This window comes from Thamnophis elegans, chromosome 3 (assembly GCF_009769535.1).
Source record: "Thamnophis elegans isolate rThaEle1 chromosome 3, rThaEle1.pri, whole genome shotgun sequence".
Lineage (NCBI taxonomy): Eukaryota > Metazoa > Chordata > Lepidosauria > Squamata > Colubridae > Thamnophis > Thamnophis elegans.
In genome coordinates, this window is record NC_045543.1 from 36,182,035 (window position 1) to 36,194,788 (window position 12,754).

General features: G+C 39.2%; 1 protein-coding gene across 5 annotated transcripts in view; it reads left to right on the forward strand.

The window, feature by feature from the left end:
* The window catches only part of HDAC4 (histone deacetylase 4), a 286,678-nt gene that overhangs the window by 32,624 nt on the left and 241,300 nt on the right, over positions 1 to 12,754 (forward strand). The window contains exon 2 of one of the 5 annotated variants that reach the window (XM_032214587.1): positions 3,489 to 3,964. The exons of the other annotated variants lie outside the window; for them this stretch is intronic. The gene's annotated coding sequence lies outside the window, so the exon portion shown is untranslated. The remainder of the gene's footprint in view (positions 1 to 3,488; positions 3,965 to 12,754) is intronic. 5 annotated transcript variants of the gene reach the window in all.

Genomic DNA, 12,754 nt, shown 5'->3' on the forward strand with positions numbered 1-12,754 from the left:
TTGTACTAGATGAAATTCTGTGCTGCTTTAAGTGATTGTTCTTGGAGGCTAATGAGAACACCTATTGTTTAATGGTATACCTTGTACATCACATTCACCACACCTGTATTTGTTACATCTATGATATCCCTTATTATATTCATTTACTGATTTACATTGTCATGAAAATACTAACATAAAGGTCAAGCTCTTTGGTTCAGTGAAGCTCCCAGAAAAGTAGGCCTAGAATTGCAATCTTTATAATTTGTTGTGTATCAATGAATACCATGTTTCATTCTTTACTCATTATATTAGATTACACAGATCTAAGTTTTAGTAAATTCTCAGTGCAACATGGGAACAGTGGCAACCTGCACTGGGAATTCCAAGATCAAATTTAGTTACTGCTCCTGAGCCTAATGTTTTAAAACATTATATAAGCTTGGTTGTTTATATACAGGCTTCAGGTTATTTCAGGTCAGTGCTGTATCACAGTTGCTGTGGCAACATTTGCTGTTTTACATTTGGAAATCTACATTACTTCACCAAGCTGAAGAGATTTTATGTTTTAGCATACCTTTGGTACAGCCAAGTAAAGCAACCAAAAACTATATACTTCTAGATACATTTTGAGTTTTCAGACTAGAGAGAGAAAGGAAGATGACTTTTATGAGATATTCAAGGTCCATTGCAAAAGCAATGGGGGTGACTTAAGTCCACATCAGATTGATCATATTCAAAAGAGACCTAGATAAACACACATCTAATTCACAAGAAGGAGGAGGCGCAGCACAATTAGACTTAATGTCAACCGTCTAACAGCCCCAATAAAAGCAGGCATCATTAGGAACTTTAAAATCCCCAAAGCAAAACTTTATTGAGTATATCATTTCGGCACAGAAGAAAGCAAAACCAACTCTAAATTTTCCCGCATAAACCTGTATAGTTAATCATTGATTTCTTCCCCTCCTCCCATGGAATGGATTACACTGTCCAATTAGGAATCAGCCTTTTGTTTTGATAATAGTCCACATCTTGGCAGACACCTGCAGAAGTGTCCTTGACTCTCATGGTTGAAGATTGTAGCCTCTGCATTCCTTCTTACCCTTCCCTCTCCCCAGTTCTTTGGCAAGTTGAAAAGCAGTAATATTCACAGGAAGCTTAAGCATTTTTCAGTCTTGACACTTGCAAGTTTCTGTTTTTATAGTAAATCTCACTAAAATTAGTTGAAGGTATCCTGTGTCTGGTCTTCATTTCCTGCTTATGGGACTGATATAGATTTTATTAATTTGATAAGATAGACTGGGTTGAGTGAAGTTACCTAGAATAGAATATAGAATATATCTTTATATATCACTGACATTAATACATCCCTGTTAAGAAAATACATGTTCTCAAACTGTTAGGGTCACTCCCTAGTTTATGTGGGTGAAAAGCCAGTAAGTATGTGAGTAAATATAATGTTCCAAAAATAGTTAGTGATATCTCCAAAAAATTGTTACAAGTTGATAGCTATAATTCTGTAACCAATTTGTTTTCTTGTGGATATTGCAGCAATACAGAATTTTGCCACTGCATGTGTGGTAGATGGGTTTGAGTCCTGGAGGAGAAAGTCTACATCTCCTCCCTGGCAATCTCTCTAGTAAAAAGAGAATACATGCCGACCTATAAACTCTGTATAACTCACAGTACAATAAAACGTGAGATATCTTCAACTTCTCCTTTACCACATATACATACTCATTCTGCTATTGGTGTTTTCTTATATCTGCCCTGGAGCAGTCCTGAGGGTAGAATATTAAATCTGGCTCTGAAGAAAGTTATTCTTTGTTTTGAGAAGATCAGATCATTTAGATATCAACCCCGAAAAAGCTGGGGGATCAGGAGTAGGGATGTCCTTATCATCAGACATATCTACATCCCTCTGAACCTGTTCTACGACAATAGACCCCTCACTAGCCAGGGAAGGGGACACTGGTCTCTGCACAGTTGGATTAGATGGCCTAGGTCGGATTTGGTGTGAGCCCGGGACCGCAGCCCTGCTTGCAGAAGCAGAAGGGGATGCCTTCTTATGCAGTCCAGTCGCAATTCTGTGCGAAATAGCAGAAGTGATGAGCCTTTGGACACAATCTGGAAGCTGTTCCCTATCCATGGGGAATATGCCTCCCCCCCCTGCAGACTCCCTGCAGACCAGCTGAGGAGCTAAGGTGGGCTTGACTGGTGCCTCACCAGTGAAGGAACCCCTGCGGTGAAAGGGATCCCCCTGGTATGGGCCCTGATCAGCATTGGAAAGGGGAGGAGGAGGAAAAATATCCCCTGAAAACCCTGATTGAGCTGGGAGATCAATGCCTGGAGGCAGGGCCAGAAATAGAACCCAGTGGGGATTGTGACCTAATGAGCAAAGGGCTAAGCTTTCCCCTCTGCTCAGCCTTGGAGACTTGCTTTTCCAGGGTCCTGTGCCTGTGTTCCTCATTCCTCTGCATGGTTCTAAAGGGCCTATCAGCAGCCAGGGACGACTTCTGCTTGGCAGAAACTGGGCCTAATCTGAACCTTGCTGGATGTTCCTTCTCCTAGTGACAAAGGAGGGAAATAAGGCCGCTCTTGGTTGTCCACCATCTTGCAGCCTCCACACTCCTCAGATAGCTGCGATCCCAGATGACCCTAGGCTGTGTCCCACATGGCTTGGCAGGTTGTAGCTCCCAGAGAAGCACTCACACAGTAGACCAGTGCCTCCTGTCTTCCCCTGATCACTCTGGTGCTCCAGCGATCCGCACGATTGTCACGACTGCTGACAGCACCATGTGGCACGGCTTGCGGCTCCGGAAAGCTCTCCACCTCTTGGAGGACTCCTTCGGCTTTCCCCAGAAGTTAGAAGCCTTCTTGGAGCTTTTTAGTCACCGCTGCAAGAGAAAAGCAACCTGAGGCGAGCATGAGGCACTGCTGCAGCCTCCACCGATCCACTCCATGTGGCAAGATAAACAGCCCCCCACAAACCCCAGTAAAAAACCAAAATCCTTACCGGTGGCTGTGAGCAGCCACACTCAAGGGAGGTTTCAGGGGAAGAATCCAGGGGAAGGATAGGCAGGCAAGGAGGGAGGTCCAGGTAAGGAATAGGATGCAGGATGATTTGGAAATATTTTTTGGGAGCCAAAAGAACTCCTCCTTCTCAGGCCAGACTGAGTTGAAACTGGGGGCCAGAAGGAAGGAGCACAGAGGCATGGCTTCAGTTTAACTCAGTTTTGAGGCCGATTGGATGTGACAATACCCAATCCTGGATCATCCTGCAACCCTGTCCGGAAAACAAATTGGTCCTTTGATAAATCAAAAATGTTTTTGCTAAAAGATCTAGCCAATACTCCTGGAAAATAGAAGAACATAGTTTAGAACAGGTTAGAACATTTAGATACCTTGGAGTGTTTTTCCATTTGCAAGGGACAGGGAAGGCACACCTGGATCATACATTGCAAGCACTTAGTCCTCAAATGCACTTAAACCTTTTTTTTACACAGGCGGAGGTCAGTTAGTTCCTGCTGCGTTAAAACTTTTCGAGGCCAAAACGTTTTGAGGCCAAAACACTCGCTAGAAACCATACAAACCAAATTCCTGCAAGCCAACAGCTGCACCCAAAGGAACTCCAAATGTCCAGTATCCATCAGGATCTCAACAAGCTGGTAGCAGTTTTCCAGTTCTTGGCCGACGTGATGCTGAACGCCATGAAGTATGCCTCTTGAGCGATGGCTTCTTCTGTCACTTCCCGACGCTTCCTGTGGCTGCGAGGATGGCAAGCGGACAATAAGGCGAAACGGCACTTGGTGTCGGCACCATATGCTGGGGGATCCCTATTCGGGGCATCCCTGATCCTCGTTGAGGACAAAAATAAGAAAAAGGTCCTGCACTGGACAACCAAGAACGCTGACCAGAAGATCACACAGTATTATTGAAAGCCCGCTTTTCGCCAGCCAGAGCAGAACACCCAGCAGAGCAGGTATTTCCCTAGATTGGATAGGCAATCTGACAGGCATTTCTCGAGGAATAGACCAAGATTCCAACCCTAGAATAAGACGCCCTTTCGGGGGGAGGTGGTCATCCCTACCGCTGGGACAAGTAGGTCGGGTCCGACCCCACCCATAGGCAGCTGTCTGGCTCTGTTTGCGGATGCCTGAGCCAAAATTACACCAGATGCCTGGGTGCTTAGCATGGTTAAATTCGGTCTCTCTCTCTCTCTGGAGTTCCTCTCCATCCTTCTGGACTACTATAGGATGTTTTCTTCTGCTAAGAGCAGGGACAAGCGTAAGCTCATGAAACAGGCGATCCAACACCTCTTAGACATCAGCGCAGTGGAAAGGATTCCCCCAGGCCAGGTTGGGTCTGGGTTTTATTTGAACCTTTTCATGGTTCCGAAGAGCTCGGGGGGATGGAGGGCAATCTGGCCTTTTGGAGTGAGCTAGTATTCTGCTAGTGAGAACTGATTTTAAATTTTAAATTAAAGTTTCAAACTCCTCTAAGTATGATCCTTCAAACTTATTCCTTAGTAGAGATGTGCGTAGTTTTATGGTTTCTGGAATTAACATCCATTTAGTAACTTCCTTTGCATTTTTCTCATTCCATTTAATTTTTACCTGGGTTTTTTGGCTCGTTAACCTGGGTAGATAGGTTGAGCCTGCCTTTAGAGATTTCTGATATAATGTGAGAGTAAGGATTATTGAATCATGATCGCTTTCCAGTCGCGAGTCTACCTCCATCTTCTGTATGAACTTCAGGAGGTCATATATTATCCAGTAATCAACTGTGGATTTTCTTCCTGCTCCCTGATAAGTATATTCTGCTGGGTAGTCGCCCCATGTGGAACCATTAAGGATACAAAGGTCCAAATGTACAGTCATCTGTCTTACACACAAACCTGCCCAATTTGCTTTAGGATTTTTAAATTGTCTGGAATTCAGGGGTTCTCCTGATACATTCTCATCATAATGGATCTTAAATTGATTAAATAATGCTTGATCATTTGGGCCTATCCTAGTATTTAAGTCCTCTCTCTATAATTATTGCTGCTGTGGGGTATTTGAGCAGCCAAGAATAAAATATTGTATGCTGTCCCAATTTTTTTTTTTTCACTTTGCATAAATATATATTTTATTCATTTTCAGATTCCATTTTACAATCACTTATATACTGGATATTTGCTATAAGAAAAGAAATAAAGTAAAATAAAAAGGAAAACACAACTCATCATCATTCACAACCCCACCTGACACTTCCATCCTCCATACACCCCATCTTTCCCCTCCAACTTTCCTTTCCTCCCTCTAACACTCCCCTCCTACTTCCCTATCCCCTCAAACCTTCCTTTCTCCCCTTCCTCCTAGCATTCCCCTTACGCCCTCCTTACATTCCCCTTACTCCTTCCTTACTCTTCCCTCTTCTTTCCCTCTACCTCTCCCCCTGGTGTATTCCTTTATTCAACTCTTATTAAGCTATAATATGATAAAAAATAAAGAAATAAAAAAAAATAAACCAAGGAAAAAAAATATAAAGAAAGAAAAGAAAAAAAGAAAGAACAACCGTATACAAGTGCATTCTTCTTCTTATTGAAACTATATAAGCTCCCACCCCCCCACCCCCCATAAATCCCCATCCCTAGTCCCCCCGACTTCCCAGGGCCCACACCTGGCACTGCCTTCTGTTAAACCCCTTCTACAGTATCTTATGATCGTATGAGTTCAAAATAAAAGTAATATATATTTTAAAAAAAAAATTAGATAAAAAAGAGATTACAAATTATAAAAAGGAAAAGAAAAGAAAAGAAAAAAAAGAAAAAAAGGAAAAAAAGAGCTCTTTGTATTAAGCTCAGCCCCCCATCTTTATTTATGTTTAGACAGTATAAATCATTCTATATGTATTCTATTCTCGTCTCTTGCTTCTTTGTTATTTACCCCAACCTCCTATAGACTCTCCAGTTCATCTTCCTTAACCTTATTTTCAAATAAAAATTTATACAAATTTGTGCAGACATCAGTTTACGATCTAGCTCAAAATAATCTCACCAAGCTTTCCCTTCTAATAAGATTTAAGCAGTGTGGATCTATCCACATATTCAAATAATACTTTACACAAAAATCAGTTTGCATTCTATCTTAAAATACTCTCCTCAAGCTAACCTTATATTCAAATAAAAATTTATACAAATTTATACAGACATCGGTATACAATCTAGCTCAAAATAATCTCACCAAACTTTCCCTTCTAATAAAAATTAAGCAGCATGGATCATTCCCCATATACTTTACACAAGAATCAATTTGCCTTCTATTTTAAAATAATCTCATCAAGCTTTCCCTTCTAATAGAATTTAAACAACATAAATCATTTCGCATGCATTTTACCCTCGTCCTTTGCATTTAAACAACATAAATCATTCCGCGTGCATTTTACTCTCATACCTTGCTTCTTTGATGTTTACCACTATTTCCCATAGTCCCTCCGAGCTCTGATCAGGCTTTCGCTCCCCCTCCACCTATCTCGCGTTACCCGACTCCCTCCTCCCCAACTAAAGTTCAATAAAGTTACCATCACCACTCTCTTCACTTTAGAGTCCTGGACAGTTTAAATTAAAATTCAGACATACAAGTCCCGTGAAGTATACATTCAGCATCCACATAATTCAGTCCCAATATCGCACCACCAATATCCAGTTCCATTTTTTCTACCGGAGAGAGATCGCAAACCCCCATTCAATTCAAAACTTTGGCGAATATTTTGGAATGTCTAAATCCTCGGTCTCCGCTCTTCTGCTTCTCCGAGAGAGGGAGAACTACCCCCTCCATCTTGCAGCCATGTGGTCTGCTGCTTGCCTTCTCCTTCGGCTTGTCTCTCCTCTTTTCCAAGTAAATCAGGAAGTCCCGCCTTCAAAGTCTTATAGTAGAAATCTCGAGCCTCCGAAACAGAATTGAGACGAAATCTTTGATTCTCAAATGTGATCGTAATGCCGGCTGGGGCCTCCCATTTATATCGAATCTGGTGGTTTATAAGCTCCTTAGTTAGAAAAGTATAGTCTCTTCTTGCTTTTAACATCTGGGATGGTATTTCTTTGAAGACAATCAGATCTTGCCCATCGACTCGCAACCTATTATTGTAAAACTTTTGCATAATCGCGTTTCTGGATTCTTTTGTGGAGAAATATATAATTATGTCCCTCGGGAGCTGTTGCTGTTCCGCTACCATCGAGTTCTGGCGATAGATTTTCCGAATCTGCCAATCAAAATTAAGTCCCGGGCTTCCCACTGCATGGCTGAAGGCCTCAACAAAGGTCTGTTTCAGATTCTCTCGCTCCTTTTCGCGCAATCCTCTGACTCTTATTGCAAATGCCTTCTTGTTAAAATTTATCATAACGAGCTGTTCTTGAGTATCTCTAATTTTTTGTTGTAAAGTTTGAATATTAGTAGTCAATTTAGAATTAGCCTCCTCCAAGCTTTCCAATTTATTCTCCATTTCAGCGGTATAATCTGTCAGGGTAGACACAGCTACAGACGTACTCGCCTTCAGTTGGGCAATTTTAGACTTTAAATTACCATATAGCTCCAATACAAATTCCTTGATTTCCTGTTTAAAATCCTTAAGTATTTGAAAGAGAAATTCCTGTGTTAAGAATTCTCCAGTAGAGGGCGTAGGAGACAAGGGCAACGATTTCATAGTAGACTCTTTAGATTCATTCATAGATTCTTTAAGTACATTCGTAGAAAAACGCTTCGCTTTTGACCTGGGTGGCATTATAAATAAACAAATAAACAGCGCTCTCGCTCCCCTCTGTTTCCAAAAGAAAAAAATTATTTTGTTAAGGAGCAGTCTGCAGGAAGATAAAGCCGGCTAAGTACGTCCCTTATCAGTCACCAACGGAGAGAAATCACCATTTTGAAGTCCGTTTAAACAAAGAAGCCTCTGTGACAAATGAGGCTGGTGTTTAAGATAGTAATAAAAACAAAAATCTCACAGGGGTGGGACCCGCCCGTATTAATCCTAGCTTCAAACAACTTTGCTTTGTCCTGGGGGGGGAGTCGCCTGTCTAGGGCTGCAAAAAAAACAGCGAGAAGAACTGGCTGGAGATAAAGGCTCCGCTTACGCTGGATCTAATCTCTGTCCACAGCCCCTCAAAAAAAGAAGGCTGTGAACTACGAATAGATCCTAGCCACAGAGCTAAACTCCCTGCCCCTTTCTAGCCAAAAAGGGGTGATATCTATGATCTTATTTAGATATACAGACCAGATCTCTGAGAGGAGCTCCGTTGAGCCCTCTTCGGCGACAGGCTCCGCCCCCTGGAAGCCTATGCTGTCCCAAATCTTGTTGATCAAATTATTCTTATTAAATGAAGGAATATAGATATTAAAAAGCAAAATCTCTACCTGTTTAAATAAGAGTAAGGTAGTCACAACCCATGGCTGGAAAGGTAGCAGTGATACACATTTAAATTGCAAGGATGTATTAACTAATGTCACAATACCCCCTTTAGCCCTCCCACCCACCTTGCTTGGGACAGCCGGGATTGAGTTAGCCCTATAACCATCTAACTCTTATCTCTGCGGAGGCCCAGGTTTCCTGTAAGAACAGGATGTCAAATTGGGATATATAGTCAAAAAAGATTTGGTCTTTTGATGGAACAGACCAACCTGCTATATTCCAGGTTATAAGGGAAAAAGGCTCATCTTTTGCAGCTAATCAGGAAACTTGATTTATACAAAGGGAAGTTGTCAGGTTGTTGCAATGGATTAAGGTGTCGTCACGCACAGAATGGGCCTTCTCTAAAAGTAGGGGAGTCCCATCTAAGTCCTGTGTAGACTTTTGAAGAACTTGTTCAGTTTAAGAGTTTTTAGCACCAGCTAACAAAGCTTGCCATTCCGATATATCTTCTCTAGGTATAGGGCAAGAAGTTATTAGTTCATGCTTCATTTGACTTTGAAATGATGGCACTGAGGTGGGTCGTCTCTCAGTTTCTTGGTTTGGTGTTGAAGATATCATGGCCTATTCACATAAGGATGATAGCATCTCCATCTCTACTGGGACCTCTAATGGCCTCTTTGGATTTTGGCTTCTCTTTTCCATGGTCTCATATTCATGCAATCCCTTGTCCTCTGGGGAAGGAGAGGCTCAATTATTGGGGACACCAGATCTATAAGTGGCTCCGCTGTGTCCATTGTGACCAACAAGGATTTCTTTAAATTTTCTAACTTGAATAGTATGTTGTCTTGTTCTTTCCTTGGGAGAGCACCAAAAGCATTATTGAGGCTAGTTTCTGTGCTGTTAACAATCTCATCACTGGACAAGCTTGCCTGACTCCCACTTTCTTTCTCTCCATTTCCTTTTTTTTAAACAAAGTTTTTTATTTTTTATTACATATTTTAACTTCTTTTATAAACAAAGTGTTGTCCAGGTTTCCCCCCTTTACATCTTCTGTTATACATAGTTCATTTTACATCCTATTTTCATTTCACATTTCAGTCATCTTAATTTCTTTCCATATTTTCCAGCTTACCTAATTTCTTCTTAATATATAAACAATATCCTTATTGCCTTTCCAAGTTAATCACATTTAATATATCATTACCATCTATTATTCTTTTTTACTCTCAATAAACATATATCTTCAAATTTTATATAGTAAACATTTCACTTAGTTAATTATCCACAATTAATAGTATTAATCTATTTCCCTCACATCGTATTAGCTATTTACCATTGGCTATATTATCAAATTTCATTCTATTTTACTAGTAAATCCTTTTCCTTCTTTCCTTCTTTCCTCCTTTCAACCATTTTCTCTTAGTCCCTCAGGAACTTCTCTTATATTCTCTTCTCTGCACCCATTCGCCTAAATTTTTCTTTTCCTTGTTTTTGTAATTTCTATATTTTTTCTTTCAAATTTTTCTTCTCCTTTTTAATTCTTTTGTTTTAGTACCTTCTCCCAATCCCCCCATCTTTCCCCATTAATTCCATCTTTGCTATTTAATTTTTCCTTTTTGGGGGCCACTTCCCCTTTGTCTCCTTTTGGTTTGTAACTGTAAATCCCAATATAGTCATCTAAGTAATTTTCTTTTCCTATCTCTTTTTCTTTTGTGTTATCTTCTTGTTCTTCATTTAGCCCCTTTTCTTTCTCCTTCTCCTTGTTCTACGTTTCCCTCTGAATTTTCACTGTTTTTTCCCATTTAACGTTTTATGTGCATTTTTAACATGTCAAGTAATTCTTTATACATTCTTTATACAACCAAGATTTCATAGTGTCTGCTTAGTTAATTGAACAAATTATTTAAACTTTATCTGCTAGATCACATTTACTTAAATTTAAAGTTCATTAATTGATTTCTTTTTTCCTTTCTTATTTCCAATTTCTAAAGTTCAGTTCCACTTTTATTTTGCTTTTTCTCTTCCACCAAAATAGTAAGTCCAGTTCACAGCACTGTTACTAAAACCAATCCTCCTTGTTGTTTCCCACAGCTTCAATGTGTCTTTATCTTGCTACAGTCAAGGTCAGGTATATAGCTGCACTTTCCTCTGTTATTTTCTATTCAGTCTTGTAGTATCCTCTTTTCACCAGTAGATCTCTTCCTCTCCCCTGTACACAATGTGTTTTAGTCTGCTGGCTGTCAAAAGCTGCCAAAGCCCTATTAAATCCACAAATAGAAAAAGGTAGAAAAAGGAAAGGAATCCCCCTCCCGAGTTCTTTTATTATTTTTAATGTTTCCAAGTCCAAATTTGGGAATAAAAATCTTCGAGGGCTTTCCGTTTTAGTGTCCACCCTTTTTTCCCTCTGTTAAATCCCCTGTCTACTAGATAACCACTAATTTCCCCTCCGGGTCTCTTTTTTAATCCAATTTTAAAATTTCTTTACCTTGGGTCGATCACTCTTTCACCCAGGTCCTTACATGTACCTCCCTTGGCAATCTATCTCCTTGCATAATTTGTGTGAATTTGGTATACTTCATCAATATCTCTCTGTATGTCCTGTTTATATATTTTTTTTGTAATGTATCTGCTAATATTTTTGCTATTTCCTCTCCTAAATCTTCCTTCTTGTCTCCTACTATATTTTGGAAACTTAAAAAATGCAGCTTTCTCCATCTCAAGAAAAACAATAATTTCTTCTAATCCTGTTGGCTATAGTCAAAGATGATTTGTTTGTTAAAAAAGTGGATTATGAACATTGAACATTGAATGTAGAATTATATATATAAGTAGATTGAATTGAATGTAAAAAATTGTAAGATTGTATTTTATTGGCTATAAGTAATAGAAATAGAACAATTATTTAAAGTATAGGTGAATAAGGTATTTAATTAATTTACATTTTGATTTACACATACATTTATATATTAACTTGCATTTGTGCTGATAAATAAATAAAGGGAGACTAGTATAGGTGGCGCAGTGGTTAAATGCAGCACTGCAGGCTACTTCAGCTGATTGCAGTACTGCAGTTCGGCTGTTCAAATCTCACCGGCTCAGGGTTGACTCAGCCTTCCATCCTTCCGAGGTGGGTAAAATGAGGACCCGGATTGTTGGGGGCAATATGCTGACTCTGTAAATCGCTTAGAGAGGGCTGAAAGCCCTATGAAGCGGTATATAAGTCTAACTGCTATTGCTATTGCTATTGCTATTTCAAGCTATTTAGCTCTCATCAGCTACCCATACCCTTACTAGGATATGAACCTGGGCTGTTTTTACATGTTAGGCAGTTGTATTAGCCACTAAGCCACAAGCTCTCCTCCCTTATCAGCTGAGCCAAGGAAATAAGTAAGTGTTATGTCAAAACTAGGTATATTAACTTAGATACCTAGCTACCTATCTATTCATTTATTACTTGATCTATGTACAATATATGTCAAAATAAATTAGGATGTTATAAGTATATCAATTTAACTTACTTTAAACAACTTAATCTATTATATTAATTTGCATAACTGTAGAAATATTTACAATAGTGAATAATGGATAAATAACCAAATATATCTTGGGTTGGAAAGTGGGAAGAGGAGACTTAAAGGAAAAATCTTAAATATTTATATGCTATTTTGGAAAAACATTGTATGTGCAGTAAAGATGACAAGCACAACAACCATTACCAAGATGAACAAAAAAGCACCGGCAATGTCATTACCCTCAAACTAACATTCTATAGAGAACAGGTACAGAAAAAACAAGCTCAACCTTAAACCTACAAGCAACATTACTGATGATACAAGAAACAATGTTAAAGACCCAGGGGACAACAGCAAAAAATCACGAAGAAACAAAAAAAACCCAGGAAGAGATCAAAAATGAGATAGGAGAAATGAAAGGAGATATCAGAAGAATGGATAACAAAATAGGAAATATATAAAATGAAGTTATTAAGAATGAACAAAAAATCCAAATGGTAGAAACAAAAGTCGAACAAACAAAGAAAAATGAAAACATTAGAACAAAAATTGACTATAGCCAACAGGATTAGAAGAAGTATTGTTTTTCTTGAGATGGAGAAAGCTGCATTTTTTTAAGTTTCCAAAATATAGCGGAAGACAAGAAGGAAGATTTAGGAGAGAAAATAGCAAAAATATTAGCAGATACATTACAAAAAAAAAATAAACAGGATATACAGAGAGATATTGATGAAGTATACCGAATTCACACAAATTATGCAAGGAGAGATAGATTGCCAAGGTACATGTAAGGTTCACAGAAAATCAACAAAGGATGAAGTATATAAAAAAGTGAGGGAGAAACCGATAACATATAAGAAAAGAGAAGTACA